General features: G+C 46.2%; 1 protein-coding gene across 6 annotated transcripts in view; it reads right to left on the bottom strand.

The window, feature by feature from the left end:
- The window catches only part of sestd1 (SEC14 and spectrin domains 1), a 241,966-nt gene that overhangs the window by 176,841 nt on the left and 49,039 nt on the right, over positions 1–16,086 (bottom strand). The window lies entirely within an intron of this gene.

Consider the following 16,086-nt stretch of genomic DNA (forward strand, 5'->3'; position numbering starts at 1 on the left):
GTCACTAATCTATTCAAGACTAGAAATAAAATCTTAGGCCATATTCTAAAATGTTTTCAGGAGCTTCAATGTATCTTTTAACTGGTAATGTGAGTAAATCCCCTGCAAACACTGCTTGCGGACATCATCCAAAAACAGTAAAACTGTCAAGAGAAGTAAATACAGCGACAAATAAAATGCCAATTCCAACTAAAAGGCCTGAGTTTTAAAATGTACAGAAACACAAAAGTCTTTCAACTCAAGACACAATTGGGTATTGGATGCAGCACATTATGTAATGACTACATTTAGGGGACTAAGTTAGTCCAAACAGGCAAACAAATCATCTTGCAGCTCCTCTTCTTCCCATCTCTCACCATTTAAAATGAATTCAAGTATTTCACAATAGGAAGTCATTTGTTCGATTTTACTGAAGTCTTCAATTTATTGAGTTCACAGGCCTATGTTTAACAGCACAGAAACATTTGTGCATAGAGTACCAAAAGAAAACTCAACTTTGTTGTAATTTTGGCAAGATACTTTCTCTTATCAATTTACAATTCTATAGCATTCATGCAGAAACAGATGTCTTGGATTTCTTCGTAGCGCAGTGGATACCAAGCAAGGAGGAGACAGGAGTTCGGATAGGGAAAAAGCATTGTCAAAGAAAAGAGGCTTTTTAAAGCAAAAAGGGAACATGGTGAGGTAGGGAGCACCACAGATGGGTACAGAGTGTCTTTCATCCACAGCCTACCTCTATGTAACTGCTCTTTCATAATTCCATCCCAATTATCACATTCTTGATACTACATCATCTCCTATGATTTCTCGTCCCATACCCGCATGATCACTTTTGTTGTATCCCTGGGGTTCCATCCTTGGCTCCTTCCTCTTCATCATTCACATGCTCCCATTTGGCAACATCAAATGGAAACATGGAGTCAGTTTTATTAGAACAGAGAAAGACATCATCATCATCATTGGCAGTCCCTCGAAATCGAGGAAGACTTGCATCCACTCCTAAAGCGAGTTCTTTGGTGGCTGAACAGTCCAACACGAGAGCCATAGACCCTGTCATAGGTGGGACAGATATTCGTCGGGGGAAGGGGGGAGGGGGGGGGGGGGGTGACACTGATTTACCACACGCTCCTTCCGCTGCCTGCGCCTGATCTCTTCACGCTCGCAGCGTTGAGATTCGAAGAGCTCAACGCCCTCCTGGATGCACTTTCTCCACCTAGGGCGGTCTTCGGCCAGGGTCTCCCAGGAGTCAGTGGTGATGTCGCACTTCACCAGGGAGGCTTTGAGGGTGTCCTTGTAATGATTCCGCTGCCCACCTTTAGATCGTTTGCCATGAAGGAGCTCCGCATATAGTAGTTGTTCAGGGAGTCTCGTGTCCGGCATGCAAACTAAGTGGCCTGCCCAACGAAGCTGATCTCGTGTGGTTCGTGCTTCAATGCTGGGGATGTTAGCCTGGGTGAGGACACTGATGTTGGTGCGTCTGTTCTCCCAGGTGATTTGCAGAATCTTACGGAGACATAGTTAGTGATATATCTCCAGTGACTTGACGTGTCTTCTGTAAGTCGGTCCATGCCTCTGACCCATATTGCAGGACGGGAATTACTACAGCTTGGTGGTAGGTTTGAGGGCTAGGTCTTCAAACATTCTTTTCCTCAGGTGGCCGAAGGCTGCACTGGAGGCGATGTTGAATCTCCGCATCAACGTCTGCCTTTGTTGACGTTGGCTCCCGAGGTATGGGAAGTGGTCCACGCTGTCGAGAGTCGCGCCATGAATCTTGATGACTGGGATGGGGGGCCAGTGCTGTGCGGCGAGGACAGGTTGATGTAGGACCTTTGTCTTACGGATGTTAAGCGTAAGGCCCATGCTTTCATATGCCTCGGTGAATACACTGACTATATCCTGGAGTTCAGTCTACGAATGTGCGCAGACGCAGGCGTTGTCCGAGCACTGCAGTTCAACGACGGAGGTTTGGGTGGTCTTGGACCTGGTCTGGAGGCGGCATAGGTTAAACAGCTTCCCACTGGTTCTGTGGTTTAGTTCCACTCCGGCGGGGAGCTTGTTGACAGTGAGGTGGAGCATGGCAGCGAGGAAGATTGAAAAGAGGGTTGGAGCGATGATGCAGCCCTGTTTGACCCCAGTTCGGACGTGGAATGGGTCTGTAACGGATCCGCTGGTAAGGATCATAGCCCGCATGTTGTCGTGGAGCAGGCGAAGGATGTTGACAAACTTTTGGGGGCACCGAAAACGGAAGAGGACACTCCATAAGCCCTCACGGTCGACAGTATCAAAGGCCTTTGTCAGGTCGAAAAAGGGCATGTATAAGGGTTGGCGCTGCTCTCTGCATTTTTCCTGCAGTTGTGCTGCAAAGATCATGGGGGACGAAATCCGCAGTGTGACTCCGGGAGGAGCTCCTCGGCTACAGGGAGAAGATGGTTGAGGAGGACTCTAGCGACAACCTTCCCAGTGGTTGATAGCAGGGAGATTCCCCTGTAGTTGCCACAATCAGATTTGTTCCCCTTTTTAAAAATGGACACGATCACTGTAGCTCTGAGATCTCCCGGCATGCTCTCCTCTCTCCAAATGAGAGATGAGGTCATGTATCTCCGCCAACAGCGCCTCTCCGCCATATTTTAGCGCCTCAGCAGGAATTCCATCCGCACCCGTAGCCTTGCTGTTCTCGAGCTGTTTTATGGCTTTGCCTACCTCTTGTAGCGTTGGATTTTCACTGAGGTGGTGGCGGGTTGCATGCTGCGGGATGGAGTTGAGAACACTCAAGTCAAAGGCAGAGTCTCGATTGAGGAGATCTTTAAAGTACTCCTTCCACTGGGCCCTGACAGCCTCGGGGTCCTTGATGAGTGTTTCCCCGTTCTTTGCCAGGAGTGGGGTGGGGCCTTGGGATTTTGGACCATAGGTGGCCTTGACTGCAGTGAAGAATCCTCGTATGTCGTGGCTGTCAGCTAGTTGTTGTATCACCTGCGCTTTCTCCATCCACCATCGATTCTTTCAGTCCCGGGTTTTTTGTTGGACTCCAGCCTTGAACCGTCTGTAACGTTGCTTTGTAGCACCTGAGTTTGGTCGTTGCTTTGTAGCATCTGAGTTTGGTCGTTGCTTGAGGTTCAAAAATGCTCTGCATTTACGATCTATTAACTCTTGGATCTCCTGATCTTTTTCATCAAACCAGTCCTGGTGTTTTCTGGTTAAGTAACCAAGTGTCTTTTCACAGGCACTGGTTATGGAGGCCTGGAGGGCAGACCAAGCGCTGTGGGCATTGAGCATCTCAGGGCCATCAAAGCACACCAGAATGGCTGTGAGGCGCTGGCTATATCGGGCTCTCTTAGTTGGGTCTAAGTGTCCCGGCATTAATTTTTTTGCGGCACTGCTTCTGCTGTCCCCTCTGCTTTGGGGCTACGTTAATATTGATGATGGATCGGATTAGGCGATGGTCCGTCCAGCAGTCATCAGCTCCCGTCATGACGCGGATGATGCACACATCCTTGCGATCCTTGTCTCGGACGATGCCATAGTCCAGCAGGTGCCAATGTTTGGAGCGAGGGTGTTGCCACGATATCTTGTATTTGTCCCTCTGGCGGAACAGGGTGGTCGTATTGAAGAGTTCGTGTTCTGGACATTTTGTCAGGTGACGGGTGCCGTTGGAGTTGGATTTCCCTTACCCCCCTCTGCCAATCACACCTCCCCAGAGGGCTGTGTCTTTGCTGACCCTAGCATTAAAGTCTTCTAGGAGGATCAATTTGTTGTCCTTGGGGGCGCAGGACAGGGATGTCTCGAGGTTGGAATAAAAACCCTCTTTAGCCTCGTCCGTTGCATCGAGTGTTGGGGCGTATGCACTGATGACTGTGGCGCATTAGTTCCTGGATAGGGTAAGGCGAAGGGTCATCAGACGTTCGTTAATCCCGCAGGGGGAGTCTTTGAGGCGGCCAACCAGTTCATTTTTGACGGCGAAGGCAACCCCCTTCCTCTGGTTTTCCTTTCCAGAAAAAGGCATAACCTCCACCATGTTCTTTAAGCTGGCCTTCCCCTGCTGCCGGGTCTCGTTTAGGGCGGCGATGTCGATGTCAAAGAGTCTAAGCTCCTGGGCAACTATGGCAGTGCAGCGTTCTGGTCTGTCGCTGTTGGAGTTGTCCATTAGGGTCCCGACATTCCAGGCCCCGACCTTCATATTAAATGATTGGAAGATGCCTGTGCGCAAGTTCTTTTAACATGGTTGGTGTGCAACGACCACCCCACCACACAGGCTGAGCTGAGCAAGGTCTTGGTCCAGTGGCAAAGGGGTCTGAGACGACTGGAGACCAGGCACTGCTATATGAGCTTAGTTGATTACGGCGAGATGTTGGTCGCAGGTTGGGGGGCAGGCATTGAGGGGGTCAGCGGTCCCCTCGAGTTCAGTGTGGGAGCTCAGGGTGGTCAAAGCCATGGTACTCACCATCTGCTGGGGGAGAAGCAGCCAGGTCATCAGTGGGGAAGGAGAGGCCCAGTCGTCGTTGAAGTGGAAGAAAGCCCGATCGCTGTTGAGGAGTTAAGGTCCAGCTGTCGTTGAGGGAGGAGAGGCCAGTCATTGTCGCTGGAGAGGAGAGGCCCAGGTCTCGTCAATAGAGGGGGCCCGGTCGCCGTAGGAGGGGGCCCGGTCGCCGTTGGAGGCTCACCTGGCTCGCAGGGCTTCGTCAAAGATCGGGTGGGGCAGCTGAATCGACGTCGACTCAGAGAATGAGAAATAGGTCGGTGTCAGAAAAGCTGAGGGTGCATGCAAGGACATACAGCTTGCTGCGATTGCAGAAGTAGGGAGCGGATAAGGCCACTGAAATATTGGAAGTGAAGATGTGAACAGGGAGACAGTGGAGCTTGGCAAGAATGGGGCTGCAGGCCTCTGTCTCCATCCCATTCCTTTCTGCCTCACCCGCCAATCTCATCCATTGTCTGACTCTCAAACCCTCAGCAGACTAACCGCAAAGGCATTTGTATATAAATAATTTAAGGCCAGAGAGTAGGAGGGCAAACAGAAAATGCTGGATATACTCAGCAGATCAGGCAGCATCTGTGGAGAGAAACACAAAGTTAATGTTTCAGGTCTTCAGAACATTAACCAGAAACATTAACTCTTATTTCCAGCATTTTCTGTTTTATTTTAGATTTTCAGCATCCACAGTATTTTGCTTTTGTGTTGGAGTAGGAGAGGCAGTTGAAGACCTGCCGTAAGCCAGAGAGAAGGCCAGAAAGGGCAACTATCTTTAGAGAAGCTACGACTCCTTAGAGAAGCAAAAGGAGACTTTCAGCAGCTGGTAGGTGACCAACAAAAATAAACGGTCAGAACACATATTATTCATGAACAAAATATAATTAGTGCACATTTTGATGTTGAATGATTTATTTAATCCTTAATTGTTACTATCTGAACTGGCAGGAAAGCATATACTAATCCCAAAAAGTAGCATATCCTGAAATTTCTAAAACAGTATTCGACGCGAAGTCTCATCATCATCGGCGGTGCCTCGAAACGAGGATGACTTGCTTCCATGTCAAAAAGTTCACAGGTGTTTCAATGAAGGACCTAAAATTCCAGGTCCCGAACCATGGGCCCAATTTTGGCCATGACTTGCATCAATTTTTTTGGATATACATTGGGCTAATGATACGGTAGCAATACGGTGGAGGAGGATTTCCTGGAGTGTATTAGACATGGTTTTCCAGACCAATATGTCGAGGAACCAACTAGAGGGCTGGCCATCCTAGATTGGGGGTGATGTGTAATGAGAAAGGACTAATTAGCAATCTTGTTGTGCGAGACCCCTTGGGGAAGAGTGACCATAATATGGTAGAATTCTTTATTAAGATGGAGAGTGACACAGTTAATTCAGAGACCAGGGTCCTGAACTTAAGGAAAGTTAACTTCAATGGTATGAGACGTGAATTGGCTAGAATAGACTGGCGAGTGATACTTAAAAGGTTGACGGTGGATAGGCAATGGCAGACATTTAAGTATCACATGGATGAACTTCAACAGTTGCACATCCCGGTCTGGAGTAAAAATAAAATGGGGAAAATGGCTCAACCGTGGCTAACAAGGGAAATTAGGGATAGTGTTAAATCCAAGGAAGAGGCATATAAATTGGCCAGAAAAAGCAGCAAACCTGAGGACTGGGAGAAATCTAGAATTCAGCAGAGGAGGAAAAAGTGTTTAATTAGGAGGGGGAAAATAGAGTATAAGAGGAAGCTTACTGGGAACATAAAAACTGACTGCAAAAGCTTCTATAGATATGTGAAGAGAAAGAGATTAGTGAAAGCAAACATAGGTCCCTTGCAGTCAGAATCAGGTGAATTTATAATGGGGAACAGAGAAATGGCAGATCAATTGAACAAATACTTTAGTTCTGTCTTCACGAAGGAAGACACGAATAACCTTCCGGAAATACTAGGGGACAGAGGATCTGGCGAGAAGGAAGAACTGAAGGAAATCCTTATTAGTCAAGAAACTGTGTTAGGGAAATTGATGGGATTGAAGGCCGATAAATCTCCAGGGCCTGATAGTCTGTATCACAGAGTACTGAAGGAAGTGGCCCGAGAAATAGTGGATGCATTGGTGATCATTTTCCAACAGTCTATCGACTCTGGATCAGTTCCTATGGACTGGAGGGTAGCTAATGTAACACCACTTTTTTACAAAAGGAGGGAGAGAGAAAACGGGGAATTATAGACCGGTTAGCCTGACATCGGTAGCGGGGAAAATGTTGGAATCAATTATTAAAGATGAAATTGGAAAGCAGTGACTGGATCGGTCCAAGTCAGCATGGATTTATGAAAAGGAAATCATGTTTGACAAATCTACTAGAATTTTTTGAGGATGTAACTAATAGAGTGGACAAGTGAGAACTAGTGGATATGGTGTATTTGGACTTTCAAAAAGCTTTTGACAAGGTCCCACACAAGAGATTGGTGTGCAAAATTAAAGCACATGGTATTGGAGGTAATGTACTGACGTGGATAGAGAACTGGTTGGCAGACAGGAAGCAGAGATTTGGGATAAACGAGTTCTTTTCAGAGTGGTAGGCAGTGACTAGTGGGGTGCCGCAGGGATCAGTGCTGGGACCCCAGCTATTTACAATATACATCAATGATTTAGATGAAGGAATTGAATGTAATATCTCCAAGTTTGCAGATGACACTAAGCTGGGTGACGGTGTGAGCTGTGAGGAGCTAAGAGGCTGCAGGGTGACTTGGACAGGTTAGGTGAGTGGGCAAATGCATGGCAGATGCAGTATAATGTGGATAAATGTGAGGTTATCCACTTTGGTGGCAAAAACAGGAAGGCAGAATATTATCTGAATGGCAGCAGATTAGGAAAAGGGGAGGTGCAATGAGACCTGAGTGTCATGGTACATCAGTCATTGAGTCATTGAAAGGTGGCATGCAGGTACAGCAGGCGGTGAAGGCAGCAAATGGTATGTTGGCCTTATAAGCTAGGGAATTTGGGTATAGGAGCAGGGAGGTCTTACTGCAGTTGTACAGGGCCTTGGTGAGGCCTCACCTGGAATATTGTGTTCAGTTTTTGTCTCCTAATCGGAGGAAGGACGTTCTTGCTATTGAGGGAGTGTAGCAAAGGTTCACCAGACTGATTCCCGGGATGGCAGGACTGACATATGAAGAGAGTCTGGATTGACTGGGCCTGTATTCACTGGAGTTTAGAAGAATGAGAGGGGATCTCATAGAAACATATAAAATTCTGACAGGACTGGACAGGTGAAATGCAGGAAGAATGTTCCCAATATTGGGGAAGTCCAGAACCAGGGGTCACAGTCTAATGATAAGGGGTAAGCCATTTAGGACCGAGATGAAGAGAAACATCTTCACTGTTGTGAACCTGTGGAATTGTCTGCCGCAAAGAGGTTCGTTAGATATATTCAAGAGGGAGTTAGATATGGCCCTTATGGCTAAAGGGATCAAGGGGTATAGAGAGAAAGCAGGAAAGGGGTACAGAGATGAATTAGCCATGATCTTATTGAATGGTGGTGCAGGCTCGAAAGGCCGAATGGCCTACTCCTGCACCTATTTTCTATGTTTCTATGTTTTTTCTGGCGTAAGTTAAAAAATGCCATTTTCCACAAAAAATTTGCTCCAGAGTAAGTCAGTTAGGTACGATTTTTTTTAGGTCAATTTTTTTTTCAAAACAGGGCGTTCCCAGACACTACGGCCAGTTTTGGCCATTTATGCCACTTTGGCCAGCAAAAACTTACTCCAAATCGACTTAGGTCAGCGTATGTGGCCAGCTCTTAAAAGCCTTGCGGGCAGTGATTAAAAAGCAGCGCACATTCGGCAGACATTAGGGCAGGGATAGGAGAGTGAAGGGAACTGGAGAGGACCTCAACAATCAAGCACCAAACATTGCAAGGAAAACCTCAAACAATTAAAATACTAATAACAATGAAGTAAATCCTACCGAAGAAATGCGAGCTGCTAGCTGCGATGTCACTGGTGGGGGCGGGGTGTATAGAGAGAGAGAGAGAGAGAGAGAGAGAGAGAGAGAGAGAGAGAGAGAGAGAGAGAGAGAGAGAGAGAGAGAGAGAGATAGAAAACACTCTTTCTCTCTACCAGCCCTCCCCCCCCACCCCCCAATCAAAACTCTCAAGCACACACAACGACTATTAAATAAAAAATAAGACCGAAGTGCTACCTCGCCCGGGAACTCAGCGGGTCGGCCGGTCGGTGCGGGAGGCCACTCAGCCGGGGATATGGTGCGGCAAGATCGGGCGTCCCTTCGGCCGTGGATAGGGACTGCGAGCATCGGGTCCTGCTCACAGCCCACAGGACGCACTGGGAGGGCAGGATCATGCGCGCAGGTGCCAGCAGTGCTTTCTGCGCTAGACTGTTGTTCCGCCCCCCACCTTCAGTCTGCACGCCACAACTCTGGAGACTCCGAAGAGCTGCCAGGATGGGGCCACTTTTTCCGGTGTCTTTTCCAGCGTGCAAAGTCGCCACGCTTCAAGTCAGTGCGCCGAAAAAAACGGCTTGGACAATGTTGGGCCCTAAATCTTAAAAGGGTGAAAGATGCCGTATGGTGGCCGTTGCACACCAGCCACCACACAGGCTTGACAGAGTTAGGTCTTGGTAGGAATAAAAGTCATGGGATAATTCTCCAGTAGCCAAAGTAATCAAAGCAACCCTCCTTGACCCACAGCAGTTTTTGCTTCCTATTTCTGTCAAAATTTGTATTTTGAAAAGGCTGATGGGAAGGAAACCTTGAGCTAATTAAAAATCCTCGTTAGCATTTTGTGCTCCCCCATTTTGTTTTTCAGTGATACACTTCTCAGATGATGAACAGTCATCACTTCTACACACTTCCTTCCAACATACTCTCCTTTTCTGATCTGCTATCTTGTACTGCGATACAATTCCATATACACAATCTATTTAGCCACGAATTGCTGGCAGACTATTCTATCATGCAAGTCATTACGGCTGTGTCAATTTCCAGATAGGAATATGACAAGCAATCAGGAACGAGAACTTCAATTTTTACATTCAGTCCTTTGGTCAAACCAATACAGTTACTCAAATTGAGATCAGGTAACTCAGCACACACCAGTGATCAAATTAATACCCTCCAGGTTTATATTGTGCAGTTCCATACGAGGTGATGTACTCAATTTGTGTTTTTATTAACTTCAAGGCCTCTAATTCAGCAAATCATTAGCATATTCTGAAAACACCTTGAGCCAAAGGTTTTTCTTCAAAACATAAAACAACAATATCTGTGACTCTATTTTATTTTTCATGAAAAATTAACCAACAGACCATTGTATATCCTGTCAAATATAGTAAACAATAGTCTAGGCCCATAAGGACTAAAGGATGCAGCTGGCTAAAATAGTAATCTTGGCCATATTATCAAGGTTGTTAACCTCTTGTGTATTAATCTCCAAAAATGTATTTTTTTAAATTTTGACTGCTATATGTTAAGTACAATCAGACAGATCAAAATTAATGGGTGCTTTAATTTTCTTTGCTGCATTCTTGTAACAAACTACAAGCTGAATCAGCGTTCTCTGCAAATAATTTGGCTTCTCCTAAAGGAAACCAGCATGTTGCGTTGGTCTTCCATTCACTACTTTGTCCCAGTCATTTCGTGCTTGCAATAGTTTTGACACCTAAAGTGTAACCTTATTTTACAACTGTCAAATATGAGGCATAATGCATTTTGCTTCTCTTTAATATCACAGGAAAACCTCATGTGTACATCAACTATACAATAGCCTTGTAAGCAATAATGCAAATGCGTGAACTATTTAATCATTGTCCAGCTCTTTAGAAAACAAGGAATTTAGTTAAGCTGCCATATTCCATACTTGTCAACACATTTGACAACTTCAACCCTCTGTTATAAAAAGCTTGTTTAAAAACAAAGTGGATGTTTTTTTATTTTGTTTAAATCCACATAATGTGCACAAAGGGTAATGAGGTTATTTCAAATAACCAGAAATTTCTCAAAGCTGCTCCTACTCCGCCACGGTAACTTTGTCGGAAGTACGCATAAAGAGAACATAAGAAATAGGAGCAGGAGTAGGCCACCAAGCCCCTCGAGCCTGCTCCGCCATTTAATAAGATCATGGCTGATCTGATCATGGACTCAGCTCCACTTCCCTGCCCGCTCCCCATAATCCTTTATTCCCTTATCGCTCAAAAATCTGTCTATCTCCGCCTTAAATATATTCAATGACCCACCCTCCACAGCTCTCTGGGGCAGAGAATTCCATAGATTTACAACTCTGAGAGCAGAAATTCGTCATCATCTCAGTTTTAAATGGGCGGCCCCTTATTCTGAGACTATGTCCCCTAGTTTTACTTTCCCCTATGAGTGGAAATATCCTCTCTGCATCCACCTTGTCGAGCCCCCTCATTATCTTACACGTTCGGGGCGTTGGCGAGGCCTATAAAGGCCCAGCGGCAGAGGAGAGGCGGCGGCAGTCGGAGAGGCGGGAGTTCGGGGCGTTGGTGAGTCGGAGAGGCCAGCCGGTGCAGCTGCAGCAGGGAGAGAAGGCAAAAAAGTAGAAAGAAATCGAAAGGTGACGTCACAGCCATGGGGATAAGTTAATGGCTAGTGATTGGTAAGTAGCTTTTTTTTTTCTTTATCAGTAAGTAATATTTACCATTGTTGTTGCCAAATTAAGTTTATCTAAGAGTTACGTCATGGCAGGACAGCTCGGACACATGTTATGCTCCTCCTGTACTATGTGGGAAGTAGGGACGCCTCTGGTGTCCCTGACGACTAAGTGTGCTGGAAGTGCATCCGCCTCTAGCTCCTGACGGTCTGCATTGCGGCACTGGAGCTGCGGGTGGATTAACTCTGCAGCATGCACGATGCTGAGAATGACATGAATAGCACGTTTAGTGAGTTGGTCTTACTGCAGGTAAAGGGCACACAGCCAGATAGAAAATGGGTGATCAACAGGAAGAGCAGTGCAAGGAAGGTAGTGCAGGGGTCCCCTGCGGTCATCCCCATGCAAAACAGATACACCGCTTTGAGTACTGTCGAGGGGGATGACTCATCAGGGGGGAGCACCAGCAGCCAAGTTCATGGCACCGTGGGTGGCTCTGCTGCACAGGAGGGCAGGAAAAAGAGTGGGAGAGCTATAGTGATAAGGGATTCGATTGTAAAGGGATTATAGATAGGCTTTCTGCGGCCGCAACCGAGACTCAAGGATGGTATGTTGCCTCCCTGGTGCAAGGGTCAAGGATGTCTCTGAACGGGTGCAGGATATTCTGAAAAGGGAGGGTGAACAGCCAGTTGTCGTGGTGCATATAGGTAAAACGAAATTACAAGACGAAATTAAGGAGCTAGGAGCTAAATTAAAAAGTAGCATCTCAAAAGTAGTAATCTCAGGATTGCTACCAGTGCCACGTGCCAAGTCAGAGTAGGAATCGCAGGATAGCTCAGTTGAATACGTGGCTTGAGGAGTGGTGCAAATGGGAGGGATTCAAATTCCTGGGACATTGGAACCGGTTCTGGGGGAGGTGGGACCAGTACAAACCGGACGGTCTGCACCTGGGCAGGACCGGAACCAATGTCCTCGGGGGAGTGTTTGCTAGTGCTGTTGGGGAGGAGTTAAACTAATATGGCAGGGGGACAGAGGGAAATAAAATGGGGGCAGAAGCAAAAAAGATAGAAAGAAGAATAGTAAAAGTGGAGGGCAGAGAAAGCCAAGGCAAAAATCAAAAAGGGCCACAATACAGCAAAATTCTAAAGGGGCAATGTGTGTGAAAAAGACAAGCCTGAAAGCTCTGTGCCTCAATGCAAGGAGTATTCGGAATAAGGTGGACGAATTAACTGCGCAGACAGCAGTTAACAGATATGATGTAATTGGCATCACGGAGACATGGCTCCAGGGTGACCAAGGCTTGGAACTCAACATCCAGGAGTATTCAATATTTAAGAAGGATAGGCAGAGGAAAACGAGGCACGGTGGCGTTGCTGGTTAAAGAGGAAATTAATGCAATTGTAAGGAGGGACATTAGCCTGGATGATGTGGAATCGGTATGGGTGGAGCTGCGGAATACCAAAGGGCAGAAAACACTAGTGGGAGTTGTGTCCAGACCACCAAACAGTAGTAGTGAGGTTGGGGACAGCATCAAAGAAGAAATGAGGGATGTCTGCAATAAAGGTACAGCAGTTATCATGGGCGACTTTAATCTACATATTGATTGGGCTAACCAAACTGGTTGCAATGCGGTGGAGGAGGATTTCCTGGAGTGTATTAGGGATGGCTTTCTAGACCGTATTAGGGATGGTTTTCTAGACCAATATGTTGAGGAACCAAATAGAGAGCTGGCCATCTTGGTCTAGGTGATGTGTAATGAGAAGAGACTAATCAGAAATCTTGTTGTGCGAGGCCCTTTGGGGAAGAGTGACCATAATATGGTAGAATTCTTTATTAAGATGGAGAGTGACACAGTTAATTCAGAAACTAGGGTCCTGAACTTAAGGAAAGGTAACTTCGACGGTATGAGGGGTGAATTGGCTAGAATAGACTGGTAAAGGATACTTAAAGGGTTCACGATGGATAAGCAATGGCAAACATTTAAAGATCACATGGATGAACTACAGCAATTGTATATCCCTGTCTGGAGTAAAAATAAAACTGGGAAGGTGGCTCAACCGTGGCTAACAAGGGAAATTGAGGATAGTTTTAAATCCAAGGAAGAGGCATATAAATTGGCTAGAAAAAGCAGCCAACCTGAGGACTAGGAGAAATTTAGAATTCAACAAAAGAGGACTAAGGGTTTAATTAAGAGGAGGAAAATAGAGTACTAGAGGAAGCTTGCAGGGAACATAAAAACTGACTGCAATAGCTTCTACAAATATATGAAGAGAAAAAGATTAGTGAAGACAAATGTAGGTCCCTTGCAGTCAGATTCAGGTGAATTTATAATGGGGAACAAAGAAATGGCAGTCCAATTGAACCAATACTTCGGTTCTGTCTTCACGAAGGAAGACACAAATAACCTTCCGAATGTACTAGGGGACAATGGGTCTTGTGAAAAGGAGGAACTAAAGGATATCCTTATTAGGCGGGAAATTGTGTTAGGGAAATTAATGAGATTGAAGGCCGATAAAGCCCCGGGGCCTGATAGTCTACATCCCAGAATGCTTAAGGAAGTGGCCCTAGAAATAGTGGATGCATTGGTGATCATTTTCCAACAGTCTATCGACTCTGGATCAGTTCCTATGGACTGGAGGGTAGCTAATGTAACAAGCTAATGTAACACCACTTTTAAAAAAAGGAGGAAGAGAGAAAACGGGTAATTATAGACCGGTTAGCCTGACATCAGTGGTGGGGAAAATGTTGGAATCAATCATTAAGGATGAAATAGCAGCGCATTTGGAAAGCAGTGACAGGATCGGTCCAAGTCAGCATGGATTTATGAAAGGGAAATCATGCTTGACGAATCTTATGGAATTTTTTGAGGATGTAACGAGCAGAGTGGACAAGGGACAACCAGTGGATGTGGTGTATTTGGACTTTCAAAAGGCTTTTGACAAGGTCCCGCACAAGAGATTGGTGTGCAAAATCAAAGCGCATGGTATTGGGGGTATTGTACTGACGTGGATAGTTAACTGGTTGGCAGACAGGAAGCAGAGAGGCGGGATAAACGGGTCCCTTTCAGAATGGCAGGCAGTGACTAGTGGAGTGCCGCAGGGCTCAGTGCTGGTACCCCAGCTCTTTACAATATACATCAACGATTTAGATGAAGGAATTGAGTGTAATATCTCCAAGTTTGCAGTCGACACTACATTGGGTGGCGGTGTGAGCTTTGAGGAGGATGCTAAGAGGCTGCAGGGTGACTTGGACAGGTTAGGTGAGTAGATAAATGCATGGCAGTTGCAGTATAATGTGGATAAATGTGAGGTTATCTATTTTGGGGGCAAAAACACAAAGGCAGAATATTATCTGAATGGCAGCAGATTAGGAAAAGGGGAGGTGCAACGAAACCTGGGTGTCATGGTTCATCAGTCATTGAAAGTGGGCATGCAGGGACAGCAGACGGTGAAGGTAGCAAATGGTATGTTGGCCTTCACAGCTAGGGGATTTGAGTAAAGAAGCAGGGAGGTCTTAATGCAGTTGTACAGAACCTTAGTGAGGCCTCACCTGGAATATTGTGTTCAGTTTTGGTCTTCTAATCTGAGGAAGGACGTTCTTGCTATTGAGAGAGTGCAGCGACGGTTCACCAGACTGATTCCAGGGATGGCTGGACTGTTATATGAGGAGAGACTGGATCAACTGGGCCTTTATTCACTGGAGTTTAGAAGGATGAGAGGGGATCTCATAGAAATGTATAAGATTCTGACAGGACTGGACAGGTTAGATGTGGGAAGAATGTTCCCGATGTTGGGGAAGTCCAGAACCAGGGTACATAGTCTTAGGATAAAGGGTAGGCCATTTAGGACTGAGATGAGGAGAAACTTCTTCACTCAGAGAGTTGTTAACCTGTGGAATTCCCTGCCGCAGAAAGTTGTTGATGCCAGTTCATTGGATATATTCAAGAGGGAGTTAGATATGGCCCTTACGGCTAAGGGGATCAAGGGGTATGGAGAGAAAGCAGGAAAGGGGTACTGAGGGAATGATCAGCCATTATCTTATTCAATGGCGCTGCAGGCTCGAAGGCCCCAATGGCCTACTCCTGCACCTATTTTCTATGTTTCGATCAGATGACCTCTCATTCTTCTGAACTCCAATGTGCAAGGCCCAACCTACTCAACCTATCTTCATAAGTCAACCCTCTCATCTCCTGAATCAATCTAGTGAACCTTCTCTGAACAGCCTACAATGCAAGTATATCCTTCCTTAAATACGGAGACCAGAACTGCACGCAGTACTCAAGGTGTGGCCTCACTCATATCCTGTACAGTTGTAGCTGGACTTCTCTGCTTGTATACTCAATCCCCCTTGCAACAAAGGCCAACACAGAAACATAGACATAGAAACATTGAAAATAGGTGCAGAAGTCGGCCATTTGGCCCTTCGAGCCTGCACCACCATTCAATGAGATCATGGCTGATCACTCCCTCAGTACCCCTTTCCTGCTTTCTTTCCATACCCGTTGATCCCCTTAGCCTTAAGGGCCATATCTAACTCCCTCTTGAATATATCCAATGAACTGGCATCAACAACTCTCTGCGGCAGGGAATTCCACAGGTTAACAACTCTCTGAATGAAGAAGTTTCTCCTCATCTCAGTTCTAAATGGCCTCCCCCTTATCCTAAGATTATGTCCCCTGGTTCTGGACTTCCTCAACATCGGGAACATTCTTCCCACATCTAACCTGTCCATTCCCGTCAGAATCTTATACGTTTCTATGAGGTCCCGTCTCATCCTTCTAAACTCCAGTGAATAAAGGCCCAGTTGATCCAGTCTCTCCTCATATGACAGTCCAGCCATCCCTGGAATCAGTCTGGTGAACCTTTGCTGCACTCCCTCAATAGCAAGAACGTCCTTCCTCAGATTAGGAGACCAAAACTGAACACAATATTCCAGGTGAGGCTTCACTAAGATCCTGTACAACTGCAGTAAGACCTCCCTGCTTCTT

Source organism: Pristiophorus japonicus, chromosome 3 (genome assembly GCF_044704955.1).
Source record: "Pristiophorus japonicus isolate sPriJap1 chromosome 3, sPriJap1.hap1, whole genome shotgun sequence".
In the NCBI taxonomy this organism is placed as follows: Eukaryota; Metazoa; Chordata; class Chondrichthyes; family Pristiophoridae; genus Pristiophorus; species Pristiophorus japonicus.